Here is a 6,343-nt window from a genome sequence, read left to right as displayed (position 1 = left end):
AGTCTGATGGGCTTCCCTTTGTGGGTAACCCGACCTTTCTCTCTGGCTGTCCGTAACAGTTTTTCCTTCATTTCAACTTTGGTGAATCTGACAATTATGTGTCTTGGAGTTGCTTTTCTCGAGGAATATCTTTGTGGCGTTCTCTGTATTTCCTGGATTTGAATGTTGGCCTGTCTTACTAGGTTGGGGAAGTTTTCCTGGATGATATCCTGAAGAGTGTTTTCCAACTTGGTTCCATTTTCTCCCTCACTTTCAGGCACCCCAATCAGACGTAGATTTGGTCTTTTCACATAATCCCATACTTCTTGAAGGCTTTGTTCATTTATTTTTCCTCTTTTTTCTTTAGAATTCTCTTCTCACTTCATTTCATTCATTTGATCCTCAATCGCTGATACTCTTTCTTCCAGTTGATTGAGTCGGTTACTGAAGCTTGTGCATTTTTCACATATTTCTCGTGTCATGGTTTTTATCTCTGTCAGTTCATTTATGGCCTTTTCTGCATTGATTATTCTAGTTATCCATTCTTCCATTCTTTTTCTAAGATTTTTAGTTTCTTTGCACTGGGTACGTAATTCCTCCTGTAGCTCTGAGAAGTCTGATGGACTGAAGCCTTCTTCTCTCAACTCGTCAAAGTCATTCTCTATCCAGCTTTGATCCGTTGCTGGCGATGAGCTGTGTTCCTTTGTAGGGGGAGATGTGCTCTTATTTTTTGAATTTCCAGCTTTTCTGCCCTGCTTTTCCCCCATCTTTGTGGTTTTATCTGCCTTTGGTCTTTGATAATGGTGACATACTGATGGGGTTTTGGTGTGGGTGTCCTTCCTGTTTGATACTTTTCCTTGTAACAGTCAGGACCCTCAGCTGTAGGTCTGTTGGAGATGGCTTGAGATCCACTCCAGACCCTGTTTGCCTGGGTATCAGCAGCAGAGGTTGCAGAAGATAGAATATTGCTGAACGGCGAGTGTACCTGTCTGATTCTTGCTTTGGAAGCTTCCTCTCAGGGGTGTACTCCACCTGTGAGGTGTGGGGTGTCAGACTGCCCCTAGTGGGGGATGTCTCCCAGTTAGGCTACTCAGGGGTCAGGGACCCACTTGAGCAGTCTGTCCATTCTCAGATCTCAACCTCTGTGTTGGGAGATCCACTGCTCTCTTCTAAGCTGTCAGACAGGGTCGTTTGTGTCTGCAGAGGTTTCTGCTGCTTTTTTTGGTTTGTTTAGCTGTGCCCTGTCTCCAGAGGTGGAGTCTACAGAGACAGGCAGGCCTCCTTGAGCTGCTGTGGGCTCCACCCAGTTCAAGCTTCCCAGTGGCTTTGTTTACCTACTTAAGCCTCAGCAATGGCAGGCGCCCCTCCCCCAGCCTCACTGCTGCCTTGCCATTAGATCACAGACTGCTGCACTAGCAATGAGGGAGGCTCCACAGGCGTGGGACCCTCCCGGCCAGGTGTGGGATATAATCTTCTGGTGTGCCATTTGCTAAGACCCTTGGTAAAGTGCAGTATTGGGGTGGGAGTTACCTGATTTCCAGGTGTTGTGTGTCTCAGTTCCCCTGGCTCGGAAAAGGGATTCCCTTCCCCCTTGAGCTTCCCAGGTGAGGCGATGCCTCACCCTGCTTCAGCTCCCGCTGGTCGGGCTGCAGCAGCTGACCAACACCGAGTGTCCAGCACTCCCTAGTGAGATGAACCCAGTACCTCAGTTGAAAATGCAGAAATCGCCCGTCTTCTGTGTTGCTGGCACTGGGAGCTGGAGACTGGAGCTGTTCCTATTCCTACACGCTTTTATTTTTAATAAGTCTCCTGAAGTGTTTTTCTTTATATAATACCCATTAAATAAACAGCTTTGATTTTAGCATTTACTATTTTCTATATTTTACCTTATTAATTTAAAATTTTTAACTTTTATATGGTATGTCCTCTTTCTACTTTATTTTGCACTGTTTTGTAATTGTTTTTCTAATTTCATAAAATAATTTGTACATTTTGTTTGTTTGCTTTTTTTTGTTGAGATGGAGTCTTACTCTGTTGCCCAGGCTGGAGTGCAATGGCACCATGTCAGCTCACTGCAACCTCTGCTTCCTGGGTTCAAGCAATTCTCACACCTCAGCCTCCCTGGTAGCTGGGATTACAGGCATGTACCACCACACCCAGCTAATTTTTATATTTTTAGTAGAGATGGGGTTTTGTCATGTTGGCCAGGCTGCTCTCAAACTTCCCAACTCAGGTGATCCCCCCACCTCAGCTTCCTGAAGTGCTGGGATTACAGGCATGAGCCACTGTGCCCAGCCTTGTTTTTCTTTTTTATAAGACATTCATAATGCATTTTCCTCAGAGAAGTACTGTTGCTGTGTTCTTACAATTATGTCACAAAGTATTGTGTTTTTATTTTTTATTTTGTGCTTTCTAGATATGTAATTTTCCTACTTAAAAAAAAATCTGATCCAATAATTGTCTAATTCCCAAGTAACCTCAGAATACTTTAGCTTTTATTTTTCTTGTGCTTATTTATTTATTTGGTAAGAATTAGAGAATGTGGCCTAGAAATTCCCTTGTTTTAAATATCTTAATGTTTCCTCTGTGGCCAATTTTAGACAAATTTTTACAAATTCCTCATAATATACAAATTAAGTATCTTAACTTTTCAAGAGATATAAACTTCTATGTATAGCTAATTTTTGAACATTATTGGTTTTATTATTCACCTTTTTTTTTTTTTTTTTTTTGTAACAGGCTTAATTCACTTTATTTTTCTAGTATAAAAACCCTATGTTGTAGCCACAGCTGGAGCCTGGGTCCACTGCACGGAGACTCTGCTGTGGGTCTTGACAAAGTGGTCAGTGAATTCCTGATAGGGAGACTTGGTAAACACAGTCTCCTTCCAGAGATCAGGGGTCAGGTACCTGTAGGTCTTAGAGATGGCATCAAAGGTGGCCTTGGCAAAGTTACCCAGGGTGGCAGTGCAGCCCCGGGCTGAGGTGTAGTAGTCAATACCAGCCATCATGAGCAGCTTCTTGGGCACAGGCACTGAGACGATGCCAGTGCCCCTGGGTGCAGGGATGAGGCGCACCAGCACAGAGCCACAGTGGCCTGTCACCTTGCAAGGGACGGTGTGGGGCTTGCCGACCTTGTTCCCCCAGTAGCCTCTGCGCACTGGGACAATGGAGAGTTTGGCCAGGATGATGGCCCCATGGATGGTGGTGGCCACCTCCTGGGAGCACTTAACACCCAAGCCTACGTGGCCATTGTAGTCCCCGATAGCAACAAATGCCTTGAACCTGGTAAGCTGACCAGCACGGGTCTCCTTCTGCACTGGCATAATCTTCAAAACCTTGTCTTTGAGAGAGGCCCCCAAGAAAAAGTCAATGATCTCAGATTCCTTAATGGGCAGAGAGAAGAGGTAGATCTCCTCCAGGGACTTGATCTTCATGTCCTTGACCAAGCCGCCCAGTTTGGTGACGGGCATCCACTCCTTATCCTCGGCCTTGCCTTGGCAAGCTCCGCGGCCTCGGCCCCGGCCCAGTCCACGGCCGTGACCCTGGCCCCGCCGAAACCTCCGCGGAAGCCACCGCGGTTCCCCATCCCAGGGCCACCAGGGCCTCCGGGCCCCCCTGCTGCACTGGCGTCATATGCCATTTGGTGTTTTCTCGGAGAAGAAGCCATTCATCTTATTTTTATGGCTATTTTCTTCCTGTCTCTCTCTAAGCCTAAAGGTGGGTAATTGAAATATTCCACTACAAACAGATTCAGCTATTTTGTGGCCTATTGAAAAGAAGTTTATCTTTTTCATATATTATCTTCTATATATCATATCTTCTTTATAATACACTCATTTTATTATTCATTGGTATTTTATTTCATTTTCAGACTTTTAATATCATGTCTGATATTACCGCTGACACTTCTATAATCTTTATCTTTGTCTCCTGTTAATTTGTCTATTGCTTTATCTTTAAACTTTATGTATTACCTTAAGTGTGCTTAAACTCCGTTGTATTTTTTAATTCAATCTCATAGTCTCGTTCTTATAATGAGAAAATTCAGTTCGTTCACATGTAGCATTATCTTATAAATTTGACTTTGTTGCTTCTATGTTAATTAAATATTTATTACATATTGAATTTTCCCTTTTTCTCAACTGACTAGGTTGTTTCATTCTATTTTACCCTTGTAAATGTGAAAGCAAAACTATAGTTTACTATTTTATTAATGTTTATTCTCTGTTTTCTATTTGTATAATCAGGTGCATATTTCGATATAATCTTTAGAAAAAAGAGTCAGGTGTTTTCCCCACTCTAATGCACTTTTATGTATATGAAAATGCTTTACTTTCTTTTTTTCCAACACCCGTTTCCCACTACAATAATATTAGCTCAGAGAAATACAATGGGTTGTTCAAAAATTTCATGAAAAATGGGTATTATGAAAAAACTATGCCCAAATATTAAAAAATGTGCATCGATATAAACTCATACTAACTTGTTCTAACATGTTCAAAGAGGATCTAGTTTGAGGCAACAAGCAGGATAAAACATTGGTTTGAAAAGAGCCCCCATCATAGCCACGTGAATCCTACAAAAATTGACAGGAACAAACATCACATTTATAGTGAAGAGTGAGTGGAAGAATAGTGAAATCACTGATGCTAATGAAAAGCTTCCAGGGACAATATTCCAAAGACATCAGCAGTTTAAAAATGGTAACTCATTTTAAGAAGGGATATGGTAATGTTAAATACAAAGCCCACAGTGGCAGACCATCCATATCAACCTGTGAGGAAAAAATTAATCTTGACTGTGACCTAATTGAAAAGAACTGACAACAGCACAAACAATAGCCACCACCATAGACTTCCTAATTGATTTAGCTTACATAATTCCTCATGAAAAGTTAAAGATGAGCAAAGTTTCCACTCAATGAGTGCCAAAACTGTGTCACCTAGAAAAGTTACAAAAAACAGGAGAGATATCTATGGGAATTTTAAACAACTGAGATAGAGATTATGAAGAATTTATTCAAAGAATTGTAACAGGAGATGAAACATGGCTTTATCAGTGCAATCCTGAAGACAATGCATAATCAAAGCAATGGCTACCAAGAGGTGGAAGTAGTCCAGTCAAAAAAGGGGACGTGTCAAGAGCAAAGATGATAACAGCATTTTAGGAAGCTCAAGGTACTTTGCTTGTTGACTTTGTGGAGGGACAAAGAATGATAACATCTGGTTCTTATGAGAGTGTTTTGAAAAAGTTAGCTAAAGCTGTAGCAGAAAAAATACCCAGAGAGTCCTTCTGCACCATCACAATGTTCTTGCTCATTCCTCTCTGATCAAACATGGCAATTGTGCAGAAGTTTTAATAGGAAATTAAAATTTGAATAAAAAATATAAGTTCCTAACATGGTATAATTTTCCCCCTTTTAATATATATCCTAGCATCTTTAATAGTCAGTTTAAAATGTGTGTAAAATATGTGAATGTCAGTGAAATAATAAAACACACAAAATATTATACTAAAAATGAGACCCCCTGATAAATAACTCAGTGAAATATTAATGTAATCTTTATAAGAGAGTTCCAGTGAGGCAGCCGCTATGGCTGCACACCAGTCCACGTTTCCCTCTCCATACTGCATCTTCCCCCAGCCCACAACAAATCTCCACATCACTTTGCTGACAAGTGTTTGCATGGGCAGGCTTTGCTTTACTTGCCCTGCCAGTATGCAGAAGTTCAGTATGCCTCAACTCTACTGACTGCCATTGCAGAGTGAGCCTTGGTGGGCACAGAGCCAGCAACCCCATCCCCTGCTAGTGCCCAGCCCTTGCACTAACACACTGTGCAGAATACACGGGATCCTCCCACACCCTGAGCAATCACTATCACTTGGAGAGCACAGAGAAGGCATTCAGATATGTGCCAGCCAGCACACTGCCCCATGCCAACACAACCTTCAGTGCAACACAGCACATGGTCTTCAGCAGAGAATTCTGACTCGTCCCAAGCTGCCTGGCCTCTGCCACTGTGGTGAACACCCACAGGAAAGCAGGCATCCCTGCATCTGCTAGCATTCTGCTTCATCTGTCACACTTCAGTCCCCCCAGCACAGTGGACTCCAAACCTTGAGGAGTCAAAGAACGAAGGCCCAATGCAAGTGCCCCAGAGTTAGAGCACACAGTTGAGAGTTGGGAGCTGAGTGTTGGTCCCCTAAAATCTCACAGAAACTAAGCCAGTTGGCTGAATCCATCTTATACCACAATCAAACTCTCAAGGTCATCAGATAGGATAAAAGGAACTAAAAACTCATCCAAAGGTCAGCAGCCTCAATGATTGAAGGTAGATAAGCCCACAAAGATGAGAAATAAA

At 42.4% G+C, this 6,343-nt stretch overlaps 1 pseudogene; it reads right to left on the bottom strand.

Moving 5' to 3' along the window:
• Positions 1-2,752: 2,752 nt before the first annotated feature.
• Positions 2,753-3,621, bottom strand: LOC112623291 (annotated as a pseudogene).
• Positions 3,622-6,343: the final 2,722 nt, after the last annotated feature.

This window comes from Theropithecus gelada, chromosome 4 (genome assembly GCF_003255815.1).
Source record: "Theropithecus gelada isolate Dixy chromosome 4, Tgel_1.0, whole genome shotgun sequence".
Taxonomy (NCBI): domain Eukaryota; kingdom Metazoa; phylum Chordata; class Mammalia; order Primates; family Cercopithecidae; genus Theropithecus; species Theropithecus gelada.
This window is presented reverse-complemented; position numbering and strand designations above follow the sequence as displayed.